Here is a 13,146-nt window from a genome sequence, read left to right on the forward strand (position 1 = left end):
CTGCCCCCAGATCCTCCCAAGACACATCTGTGCCCAGCTGCCTCCCCTGGCACTGATGCCACCTCAGATTTGAATTTCATCTTTGCAAGGGAAATGTCCTGTGTTCCTGGCAGGGCCTCCACCTGGGATGTCTCCTTGCTCTTCCCAGGCTGCTCTACGCAGACCCTAGATGAGTAGCTTGCTTTTCCATAGAGGCAGGATGGAGACAATCCCCAGATCCTTGGGCACAGGGCTTTCCCGGGCTGGGCCTCAGTTTCCCACCAGGATTCCTGATGCCTTCAGTTTTATTGATAGGTCTGTCTATGCCCTGCCTTGCTGTGGAAAGGACTTCAGGCATTTTGTACCTTGCAACCCACTCAGTCTCGTGAGGTACAGAGGCCGATCTCTGGCCTGTTTTCCATGTGAGGTCACGTGCTTCGGCACAGAGAGCTTAAGCGACTTGCTCAAAGCCAAACAGAACTCACCCAAGGTCACAGGCCGATCTCCTTATCGCCAGCCCAGGGTTCTTTCCACCAGACTTGTATACCTTCCCATGAATTATTTGCACCTGGCTGGCAGGGCAGTCATCGACCACACCCCTCTTCTCACTTTTCTGGAACATCGACACCAGCCTCTCTGCACTCCTTCTAGCTGCTCTCTAACCTCTCCTGTGAGCTGGAGGACCTGAGTGTTTAAAATTCTTAGCCAAATCCTTACCCTCCGGAAAGAAGACAGCCAAATAATGTCTCTGTCCTTCTCCAGGGAGGTCTCATCCCTCGAAAGCTGCCTGTGTCATCGTCATTAGAGTCTCATTCTAAAGTCATTCATTCAGGTCCGGCTTAAATGCAAATATGAGACATTCACACACCCACACACACACACACACACATTCACATTGCAAGAGCAGCTACAGTAAAACATCTTTAATTCATAATTTGACATTTGTGATAACAAAAGCAGGAGGAAATGTACCTTTGCACCCACTATGCAAAAAAAAAAAAAAAAAAAGCTGGGTGCAGTGGCTCACACCTGAAATCCCAGCACTTTGCAAGCCTGAGGCAGGCAGATCCTCACCTGAAGTCAGGAGTTCGAGACCAGCCTGGCCAAGAGGGTGAAACCCCGTCTCTACTAAAAATACAAAAAATTATGTGAGCAAGGTGGCAGAGGCCTGTAATCCCAGCTACTCGGGAGGCTGAGGCATGATAATTGCTTGAAACGGGAGGCGGAGGTTGCAGTAAACCAAGATTGCACCACTGCCCTTCAGCCTGGGCTGCAGAACGATACTCCATCTAAAAAAAAGAAAAAAAAAGTGTTGAGTAAATAAATAGCATGACTGAGAAGCTACGTATTTAATATCCTACAAGAATCATATCCACTGGGTTCAAGGTTGCATTCCAGAGTTGTGGCACGGAGACCCAAGGACAGGAATCTGTCTCCTCAGCTGAATCCTGGCCTCTGAGACTCTTTGTGTGGAACAGACCTGAGCATGATTTGGGCTCCTGCAGAGCACTTATGAGCTTCCTCTGTGTATGCTAACAGAGTCACACTTCCTAAATCCCAGGCTCAGACTGCCTCATGTGTCACCTTCCAAGATCAAGAGCCCTAATTAGGCAGCAGGACTCCAAACCTCCTCAAAGGCTGTGGGCCTCCCTGAAGTGCAGTTTGTGGTTGAATGTCTGGCTCAAGCATCAGTTCTTGGTGCCCCCACAGGATGGTGGGGGAATTTCTCTGAAATCGGGGCATGTTCTGAAAGAGACACCCAGGAGGCTTGCACAGAACAAGCCTGCAGGTACCGAACCTCTCTAAAATGCCAGAATTCACTGTTTCCAGGTGCTTCAGAAATAGACCTGACAACCCGAATGTCCACCAAAAGGGAGTAGTCACAGGGATACTCCTTGAGAAGTGCATGCTTAGGTGATTTTGTCATTGTGTGAACATCATAGGGTATCCTTACACAAACCTAGATGGTGGAGCCTACTACACACCTAGGCTGCTACAATCCTGCACAGCACGGCACCAAATACCGTAGACAAGTATAACATCATGGTAAGTAGTTGTGTATCTAAACATAGAAAAAGTACAATAAAATATGGTGTTATTAATACAATCTTATGGGACCACCATCACATACGCAGTCCATCATTGACTAAAACATTGTTTTGCAGTACGTGAATGTATTTACATAATGCAATACTATGCCAGCTGGTTTTAGGAAATGGAATGAGGAGGCCGGGCGCGGTGGCTCACACCTGTAATCCCAGCACTTTGGGAGGCCGAGGTGGGCGGATCACGAGGTCAGGACATCAAGACCATCCTGGCTAACACGGTGAAACCCCATCTGGACTAAAAATATAAACAATTAGCTGGGTGTGGTGGTGGCCTGTAGTCCCAGCTACTCGGGAGGCTGAGGCAGGAGAATGGCGTGAATCCGGGAGGTGGAGCTTGCAGTGAGCCGAGATCACACCACTGCACTCCAGCCTGGGCGACAGAGCGAGACTCTGTCTCAAAAAAAAAAAGAAAGAAAGAAAAAGAAGAAGAAAATGGAAAGAGGAATCAGGCTATTTACTTCTAAGGAGTGACTTCCCAGATACACTAAATAAAGCTAATCAATAGGTAGAGCACTTTATTTTCTCTTCTTTCTCATCCCTTCCCTTTCTGAACAGTTCATTCCATAAGCCATGAAGTAGGCTGAACAAGGCAGCTATCCATGCTGTGGCGAAGATGGGGGCCTGAGCCAGGTAAGAAGGCAGTGGTGAAGGAGGGTTGACCTGGGGTTCAGAGTTGGAGCAGGTAAGGAAGGCATCACTAGCCAGTCCTGCCACCCACTACAGGTGCCAGAGTCCAAACAGGATGAGAAGGGCATCCCTAAGCGAGGCCCACTCAGCATGTAGTGTCAGAGGACAGAGTGAGGAAGGTGCCCACATAGGAGGGAAGAATCAAATGGATTCTGAAACCCAGTAGAAGTGAAGAGGCCGGGCAAGGTGGCTCATGCCTGTAATCCCAGCACTTTGGGAGGCTGAGGTGGGAGGATCACTTGAGATCAGGAATTCGAGACCAGCCTGGCCAACATGGTGAAATCCCATTGGTACTAAAAATACAAAAATTAGCTGGGCGCGGTGGTACATGCCGGTAGTCCCAGTTACTCGGGGGGTGGAGGCAGGAGAATCGCTTGAACCCAGGAAGTGGGGGTTGCAGAGAGCCTAGATCACACCACTGTACTCCAGCCTGGGCAACAGAGTGAGACTCTCTCTTTCTCAAAAAAAAAAAGGTAAAATATTTATAATAGTAAACTATATGAAACAACCAAAACGACTGTCAGCAATGAACTGGTTAAATAACTTACACATTTGTAGAACGATTACTATGGGGCTGGGCTCAGTGGCTCACACTTGTAATCTCAGCACTTTGGGGTGCCAAGGCAGGTGGATCACTTGAATCCAGGAGTTTGAGACCAACCTGGACAACATGGCAAAACCCCATTTCTGCAAAAAATATATATATTAATTAGCCTGAGAGGTGAAGGTTGCAGTGAGGCAAGATCGTGCCACTGCACTCCAGCCTGGACAGAACAAGACACCATCTCAGAAAAAAAAAAAAAAGAAAGAAAAAATATTATGAAGCTATAAGAAAGAATGAGGATTTTTTTAGAAATGACAAAGAAAAAGAAAACACTGACAACATCAATTGCTGGTGAGGATGTGGAGCTACAGGAACTCTCTCATGCATTGCTGGTGGGAATGCTAAACGGCACAGCTGCTTTGGAAGACAGTTTGGAAGTTTCTCACATGACTGAACTTACTCCTACCATATGATCCAGCAGTCATGCTCCTTGGTATCTATCCAAAGAAACTGAAATGTTACGTCCACACAAAAAACTGGCACATGGGTGTTTATAGCAGCTTTATTCATAATTGCCAAAACTTGAAAGCATGCAAGATGTCCTTCAGTAGGTGAGTGGATAAATAACCTTTGATAATCCAGACAATGCAATATTATTCAGTGCTAAAAAGAAATGAGCTATCAAGCATGAAAAGGCATGGAAGAACTTTAAATGAATAGTACTAAGTGAAAGAAGCTAATTTGAAAAGGCTACATACTGGATGATTCCAATATATGACATTCTGGAAAAGGTGGGCCAGGTGCGGTGGCTCATGCCTGTGATCCTGGTACTTTGGGAGGCCAAGGCGGGCAGATCACCTGAGGTCAGGAGTTCGAGACCAGCCTGGCCAACATGGTGAAACCCCGTCTTTACTAAAAATACAAAAAAATTAGCTGGGTGTGGTGGCGTGTGCCTGTAATCCCAGCTGCTCGGGAGGCTGAGGTAGGAGAATCAATTGAACGGGGGAGGCAGAGGTTGCAGTGAGCCGATATCATGCCACTGCACTTCAGGCTGGGTGACAGAGCAAGACTTTGTCTCAAAAAAAAAAAAAAAAAAAGAATCCAGACATTACATTAATGGCTCACTCCTGTAATCCCAACACTTCGGAAAGCTGAGGTAGGCAGATCACCTGAGGTCAGGAGTTCAAGACCAACCTGGTCAACATGGTGAAACCCCATCTCTACTAAAAACACAAAAATTAGCTGGGCATGGTGGAGCGCAACTGTAATTCCAGCTTCTCCAGAGGCTGAAGCAGGAGAACCGTTTGAGTCTGGGAGGTGGAGGTTGCAGTGAGCCGAGTTCATGCCACTGCACTCCAGCCTATGTGACAGAGCAAAACTTCATCTCAAAAACAAAAAAAAAGAATCCAGACATTAAAGAGACCTGCAAAAGTATAAGACAATGTCACTCTTCTTGTTAAATAAAAATCTTTGTTTTTAAAAATAGTTATTTTCATAAAGTGTTATTTTTGTTAACATGTAATGGTTTTACTATTGTTATTTTTCTTTTCTTTTTTTTTTTTTTTTAAGACACACAGTCTCTCTCTGTTGCGCATGCTAGAGTACAGTGGTGCAACCTTGGCACGCTACAACCTTGAAGCCCTGGATTCAGGCCATCCTCCTAAGTCAGCCTCCCATGTAGCTGGGACTACAGGCACACACCACCACACTCCGCTATTTTTTTTAACTTTTTTGTTTGTTTGTTTTTGAGAAAGGAACTCGCTCGTCACCCAGGCTGTAGTGAAGTGTGATCTTGGCTCACTGCAACCTTCGCCTCCCAGATTCAAGGGATCCTCCCACCTCAGCCTCCCAAGTAGCTGGGACTACAGGCATGTACCACCATGCCCAACTAATTTTTGTATTTGTTTGGTAAGGACAGGGTTTCACCACATTAACCAGGCTGGTCTCAAACTCCTGACCTCAAGTGACCCACCTGCCTCAGTCTCCCAAAGTGCTGGGATTACAGACGTGAGCCGCCGTGCCTGGCCAATAGGGGCACGTTCTGAAACCAGGGCATCTTCTGAAAGAGACACCCAGTAGGCTTGCACAGAACAAGGCTGCAGATACAGAACCTCTCTAAAATGCCAGAATTGACTGTTTCCAGGTGCTTCAGAAATAGACCTGACAACCCGAATATCATTAACATGATGTTCATGTAATGACGAGAAATGCGTCGTTAGGTGATTTCATCGTTGTGTGAACATCACAGGGTGTCCTTACGCAAACCTAGATGGTGGAGCCTACTCTAATTCATAATGAGGTCTGGCTGTTTTGTCCAGGCTGGTCTCGAACACCTGGGCTCAATCCACTTGAGGTAGGAGGCAGGACTCCACTCAGGAAGTGAAACTTGATTCCAGAGGCCAGGCTGGGACACCACATGGAATTGACTTGATGACTCTAGCTACAATAGAAATGGGGCGAAAGCACCTCCTCATATGACACACCCACAGATGCCATGGCAGTTTACTGTTGCCATGGTAACAGCCGGAAGTTACCACCCCTTTCATGGCGAGATCCCCGTTACTACCCCTTCCCATGGCAATGACCTGATGACCTGGAAGTTACCACCGCTTTTCTGAAAATGTCTGCATAATCTGCCCCTTAATTTGCATATACTTAAAGGGAGCATCCATAGGAGTGCTGCCTCTGACCATAAGTCACCTCAGTAGCATAAACTCAAGTCGTATGGAAAGGGCTTTTTATCAATAACAAAAGAGGCTTCCATCACTCAGAAAATTCCAAGGGTTTGGGAACTCTGTGCCAGGACCCAGGGACAAAGATCAGATATTTTCCATATTATACCACACTGCCCACGGGGTGACTGGGAATAGAGAACTGAAATGTGGATGGACACCATCCTGGAGGGACACCATCCTGGAGGGACAGACTTGCCATCAACAGTTTATGGCGGTCGTGGATGTTGGGGGTGTGGGTGACATCCCAGAACACCAGTACATTTGTTTCCCAAGGCTACTATGACATGTGACCACACTGAGGGGCTTCAAACAACAGAAATTCGTTCTCACAGTTCTGGAGGCCAGAAGTTCAAAATCGAGGCATGGGCAGGGCCTCCCCCACCCACTGAGAGCATCTGTTCCAGGGGTCTCTCCTGGTTGGTAGGAGCTGTGGCACTCCCTGGCGCTCCTGGCAGACGCGTCACTCCAGGCTCTACCTGCACCATCACTTGCCTCCTGCTCTACTGTGTCCACCTCCCCACATGTCTCTTCTAAGGACACTTGTCATTGCACTTAGGGGCCACCTGATAATCCAGGGTGACCTTCTCATCTCAAAATCCTTAATTTAATTACATCTGCAAAAGGCCCTTTTTCCAAATAAGGTCCCATTCACAGATTCTGGGGATCCAGATGTGGATGTGTCTTTTGGGGGACACCATTCTCTCCACTACACCAACGTTGAAGAAGAAGAACCCAGGCAAAGTCCCTGGCTTCCCAGTAGGGAAAGACTGTGCAGGGACAGGGACACTGTGGCCTGGTGTGATGAAGGCAAGGGTGTGGGAGACAGAGCTGGGAGGCATTGGGATAATGATCTGCCTCTCTGAGGTCGCTCGACCTGGGGAAATGGAAGTCTGGGTGCTGAAAGCAGAGAAGCCCCTTGATGGAGGAACATCTGAGTGGGTTCCCCTACTCAGGTCATTGGAGGGCGTGCAGATGAGCACATGCCTGGGGCAGGAAGGCCCCCTTGTCCAGTTCTGATTCCCCAGGCCTGACACTGCTTTCCCAGTGAACTGTCAGGAAGAGAGTGCACACCCCGCCTCATGCTGCAGATGCCAGTCATCAGGAACTCCTGCTTAGCATCTCTGCTCATGCCCTCATGCTGCAGCCCTGGCAGATGGCCCTGTGTTGGGCTGGGAGACATAGGCAGAAGGTCTTTTGTTTTATTATTTTGGGGACAGGGTCTTGCTCTGTCACCCAGGCTGTAGTGCAATGGTGCAATCTCAGCTCACTGCAGCCTCGACCTTGGCTCAAGCGATCCTCCCACCTCAGTCTCCCGAGTAGCTGGGACCACAGATGTATGTCACCATGCCTGGCTAATTTTTTATTTTCTGTGGAGATGGGGGGCCTCCCTGTGTTGCCCAGGCTGGCCTTGAATTCCTGGGTTCGAATGATCCTCCTGCCTCGACCTCCCAAAGTGCTGGGATTATAGGTGTGAGCCACTGCACCTGGGCAGCAGAGGGTCTTTTGGAAAAAAACGCACGTCAGGATTGGCGGCTGCTGCCCAGCTCCCTGGTGACAACTACATGTCTTTGGCTTTGGGGGACAGGTGGGTGGGGAGGGACCCAGCTGCCGCCTGGAAGAGACGGGCCAGTCGGTCTTGGAGCTTCATTCCCAGCCTCTGTGAACTTCAAAAGCAATTTCCTTTATTGCTGGCGCCATGGGCTGCAACTCTGGATAAGCGAATCAATGGCAAGAGCAGGTGGGCACAGTTAATACCTGTGTTCAGCTTTGTGTTTTCTCAGCGGTAAACAAAGATAACCTGAACTCTAAACAGTCAGTTCCAGGCAGCCCGCAGAGCTCGCCACCCACACTCCCTTCTCCCTCATTAGATGATGGGCTCATTTGAGCAAAAGGCCTCAGAGCCTTTCCTGGACGCCAGGACTAGGTCTGGGTGGGAGTGCAGGGTTCCAGGATGAGGATCCTGCCACCCCGGCTGGTGGGACAAGCAGCTCTGCCTGCGGAACCTTCCTGCTACCCTCCCAGCCCCCTACCTGCTTCAGCATCTCAGTGTCCCACAAGCAGGGAGTCCTGTGCCACTGCAATTGTTGCAACTGTCTTGTAACTCCTGGGGCCTCCAGGCCTGGCTGACAGAAGGGCACAGGGACACCTGGGCACCCCTACCACTTGCCCCCCATCCACTAGGCAGGGGCTGCTTCTGCATCCTGCTGAACCCAGGGCTGGAAGCTGGGGGCAGCTGTCAGCTGGGTGGGCACCTGGGCCTGTGTTCAGTCTCCTGAGGCTGCTAGAGGCGGGGTCCCTCCCCTCCCAGCCTCCTCTCCACCCATGTCTCTGAGGGCAGGACATCATCGTAACTCGGCAGGCCCTCCCTGGCTGACAGTGCACAGCCCCTCAGAAGGCGCCCCTGCAACATCCCAGATGTCAACCCCAGGCTGACCACGAGGACCCCGCAGCAGTTCCCATGGGTGTAAGCCCCCTAATTACCAGGCTTTTGAACTCTTAACCCAAATGTGCTGAATGCTTTCCATACCTGGGCCTGCAAGGCGGGCACGTTAGCCTCATCTACTCCAGGTAAGGAAATAGACTCAGACACTGGTGGGGCGAGCCCAGGACACTGAGGGGTTCCCTGAATTTTCCACCCATCGCGTTTGACCCCATGCAGCCCCTTGAGGTGGGTACGCTTGTTATGCCCTGTGCGTAGGTCAGGAAATGCGGTGCCTTGCACAAGGTCAGCCAGCCAGGGCATGGCAGCCACCACGGTGCCCCGCTGCATGGACCTGAAGGAGGTTGATTTGAACCCCACATCTCCAGCTAGGGACACCTGGACACTGGGCTTCTGATGCTTCTCTCAGCCCTGACCCCACAGTCAGCAAAACAGTCAATTCCGGAAGCCGCCTCTAGGAAGCCCCACACACTCTCTCTCCCGTGCTCACACCCAGCATCCTCTCTGGGACTCCCGTGCTCACACCCAGCATCCTCTCTGGGACTCCCGTGCTCACACCCAGCATCCTCTCTGGGACTCCCGTGCTCACACCCAGCATCCTCTCTGGGACTCCCGTGCTCACACCCAGCATCCTCTCTGGGATTCCCAGCTCTCTCCTCCCCTCCTGCCCTCGGCTTCTGTCCATTCTCACTGCCTGTCACTGCCGTCCCCCACCGCCTACAGGATCACGTGGAAAGTTCTTACCCTCCAAGATCCACCTTAATGTGACTTCCTGGGCCTCCTGCCCAGAGAAGGAAGGGGCTCACCAACCCAGGCCGCTCCTCTCCCACTTCAAGCCCCCGGCCCATCCCCCAGGAGGGAGGGGTCTCCCCCATCCTCAGTGGGGGGTCTGTCCCAGGTACTGCAGGAGGGAAGAAGCACTTCTAGCTGAGGGTCAGGGAAGTTTTCAGTGAGAAGCAGCTTTTCAGATGGGCCTGAAGGTGGGCTGGGGGTGGGTCGGGTGGGTCCGGGCAAAGCTGAGGTAGGAAGGCTGGCTCTCTTCTGCCACCCAGCCCAGTTGGCCCCAGGTCCCTAGATATCAATATTGAATCGTCCATGTTTCTGTGGGTGCGGGAGCCCTGCAGCCTGAGGTGGGGGGACGGCCAACCTCAAACCTGAGGACAGACAAGCAGGACAGATCCCACCTCTCCTCCCCATGAAGAATCTTCTAGGCTCCCTAGGCAGCAGGCCCAGACCAGCCTAGCCCGTCAGCCCTCCTCGAGTCTCCGCCTGCATCCATGGCCCAGCGCCTGCTGGAATTATGACCCAGTGTGTTGTGTGTGTGTGTGTGTGTGCACACACACACGTGGCTTCTGTAATAGGAACCAATAAATGTTTTCAATTCGCACACCTTTGACCCGAAGACACCACTCATCAGAATGTATCCTAAAGAAATTCTCTCTTTTGCAACAGCCAGAAATTGGAAACTGCTCAGCTGTCCTTAGGACGGGCTTTGAATCAATCAGCCAAAGCCAGAAGATGAAACACTGTGCAGCTGGTCGTTGTCATAGAATAGAATTTTCCCAAATGGGAAAAGGTTACGCAGTGAGAAAAGGAAGACACAAAAACAGTGTATACAAAATGGTCTCATTTTTATTCAAACGTAGTGCACGTTGGAAAAAAGATGCAGGAACCTGCAGCCAACGGCAGCTAGTGCTTTTCTGGGGCTTGTGTTGTCTGCCATGGGCTTCTCTGCGATAGGCAGGACTTCTGTGATGGAGGCCAAACATACATTTCCAAAGGAAATTAGAGAAAAAAGAAAAATAAAGTCCCAAAGCATCCAACAAATTCTGCTGGGTCACACACCCAAGGCACACAGGCATGCATGGCCTGGCACCACCCCCAACACCCTCCCACCCTGCCCCCAGCTTGTTCTCGAGCTTCCCTCACTCAGGTAATGTGATCCCCCCGGGGAAGGTCTCCTTCCCCAGACTCCTCTCCGTAAGGCCAGCCTGTTTCCTGGGCTCAGGCCCAGAAAGGGAAAGGCCTCCTCAGGCCTCGTCTGAGAGCAAAATTGTCTCTGCTTCCCACACACGGTACTTCCAAGAGTTATAGTGGGTCTGCAGGACCCTCTGAGATTGGGTGGGGGGCGCTCCCTGCCTCCCCACTGGTTAATTATTGTGTAATAAGATACGGAGTTGGCTCCTGGCCAGCAGAGACAAAGAGAAGAAATATGCCTCAAGGGTGTCCCATTTCTGTGCACTGTGCTAAGAGCTTGACCTAGGTGATTGAATTGAAGCCCAACATTCTCATGAGGTAGGTATGTTTCTAGCCCCATCTTGCAGGTGAGGAAACTGAGGCTCACAGAGCTTTGGTAACTTGTTTAAAGTCACATGAAGGCCGGGCGCGGTGGCTCAAGCCTGTAATCCCAGCACTTTGGGAGGCCGAGACGGGCGGATCACGAGGTCAGGAGATCGAGACCATCCTGGCGAACACTGTGAAACCCCGTCTCTACTAAAAATACAAAAACTAGCCGGGCGACGTGGCGGGCGCCTGTAGTCCCAGCTACTCGGGAGGCTGAGGCAGGAGAATGGCGTAAACCCGGGAGGTGGAGCTTGCAGTGAGCTGAGATCCGGCCACTGCACTCCAGCCTGGGCGACAGAGCGAGACTCCGCCTCAAAAAAAAAAAAAAAAAAAAAAAAAAAAAAAAAAAAAAAAAATAAAGTCACACGAGGCCAGGCATAGTGGCTCATGCCTGTAATCCCAGCACTTTGGGAGGCTGAGGCCCGCAAATCGCCTGAAGTCAGGAGTTCAAGACCAGCCTGGCCAACATGGTGAAACCCCATCTGTACTAAAAATCCAAAAAACTAGCTGGGCACGGTGGCACGCACCTGTAATCCCAGCTACTGTGGAGGCTGAGGCAGGAGAATCCCTTGAATCCGGGAGGCAGAGGTTGCAGTGAGCCGAGATCACACCACTGCACTCTAGCCTGGGTCACAGAGCAAGACTCCATCTCAAAAAAATAATAATAAAATAAAATAAAATAAAAATAAAGCCACACGAGCCAGGAAGCCAGCACAGTGCTGGTCTCCCAGGTTTGTTTCAAGTGGTGCCAGGTCCTAGCCCCTTTCCTGGGTCATCAGGGAAGAGGGACGTCACTTCTGTTGCTTAGCTGAGGGCCATGGGTGGGACAGGTCTGGTGAAGCCCTCTGTTCCCAGCCCTCGTCAGCCCTGCCATAGGCGGGTGGGATCTGGGAGCCCACCTATGGACGGGCTGTTCCTGTTGCCTGCCCTTCTCCCAGGACAGAAGAGACAGGGCTTACCCCTTTAGGGCACGTGCCTGATTGCCCTGTGGATGAAAGAACCTGTTCCCAGGTGAACCGGGCTCTCCCAAGAGGCTGGAGTGGGAGGGGCTGGAGCTTGGAATCCTGGGTTTTCCCCATATCCAGGGGAGCAGGGACCAATCCCCCACACTCCTCTCACCCCCAGGGGACCCTCTTTGGCTGTGCAGGCTGGCCCGTTCGGGGGTCTGAGTCCTCAGCACCAGGTGTGCTAGTCACGCTGCTCAGCGTCACCTTGCAAGACAGCAGGGAACACAGCGGGAGGCTGAGGAGGGACTGTCTGAGGTAGACAGTAGGGGACAGGAGGGCGAGACTCAAGCAGACAGAAGTGAGAGAAACAGATCCCGCACAGAGATTCACAGAGACACTCAAAGCTTGGGAGGGCGCCCACTGGGCACCAGCAGCCTCTGTGGGACATTTTAGCAGCAGGGACTGAGGGGTGAGCCAGGGGGTAGGACCAAGGTAGAGTCACCAGACTTGGAAATAAAAATGCAAGGCCAGATGCCACGGCTCATGCCTGTAATCCCAGCACTCTGGGAGGTTGAGGTGGGCAGGTCTCTTGAGGTCAGGAGTTCAAGGCCGACCTGGCCATCATGGCGAAACCCCATCTCTACTAAAAATACAAAAATTAGCCGAGCATGGTGGTGCGTGCCTGTAATCCTGGACACTTGAGAGGCTGAGGCAGGAGACTCGCTTGAACCCGGGAGGTGGAGGTTGCAGTGAGCCGAGATCGCACCACTGTACTCCCAGTGTGGGCAACAGAGAGAGACTCCGTCTCAAAAACAAACCAAGAAAAAGAAATAAAAGTGCAAGATTCCCAGTCAAATCTGAACTTCAGACAAACAACCAATACTTCCAGTATAAGTATATTCTGTGCGGCCGGGCGCGGTGGCTCAAGCCTGTAATCCCAGCACATTGGGAGGCCGAGACGGGCGGATCACAAGGTCAGGAGATCGAGACCCATCCTGGCTAACACGGTGAAACCCCGTTTCTACTAAAAAATGCAAAAAAATTAGCCGGGCGAGGTGGCGGGCGCCTGTAGTCCCAGCTGCTCGGGAGGCTGAGGCAGGAGAATGGCGTGAACCTGGGAGGCGGAGCCTGCAGTGAGCTGAGATCCGGCCACTGCACTCCAGCCTGGGCGACAGAGCGAGACTCCGTCTCAAAAAAAAAAAAAAAAAAAAAGTATATTCTGTGCAACATTTGGGACATACTTATACTAAAAAGTTATTCATTGTTTATCTGAAGTGCCAATCTGAATGGTGTCCTGTGTTGAACTCGGCACCCAAGACCCAGAGCCTTTTTCTTCAGCTGCAGAGGGCACTTGGAGGGCGTC

This window comes from Trachypithecus francoisi, unplaced genomic scaffold (assembly GCF_009764315.1).
Source record: "Trachypithecus francoisi isolate TF-2019V2 unplaced genomic scaffold, Tfra_2.0 Lachesis_group4, whole genome shotgun sequence".
Classification (NCBI taxonomy): Eukaryota; Metazoa; Chordata; class Mammalia; order Primates; family Cercopithecidae; genus Trachypithecus; species Trachypithecus francoisi.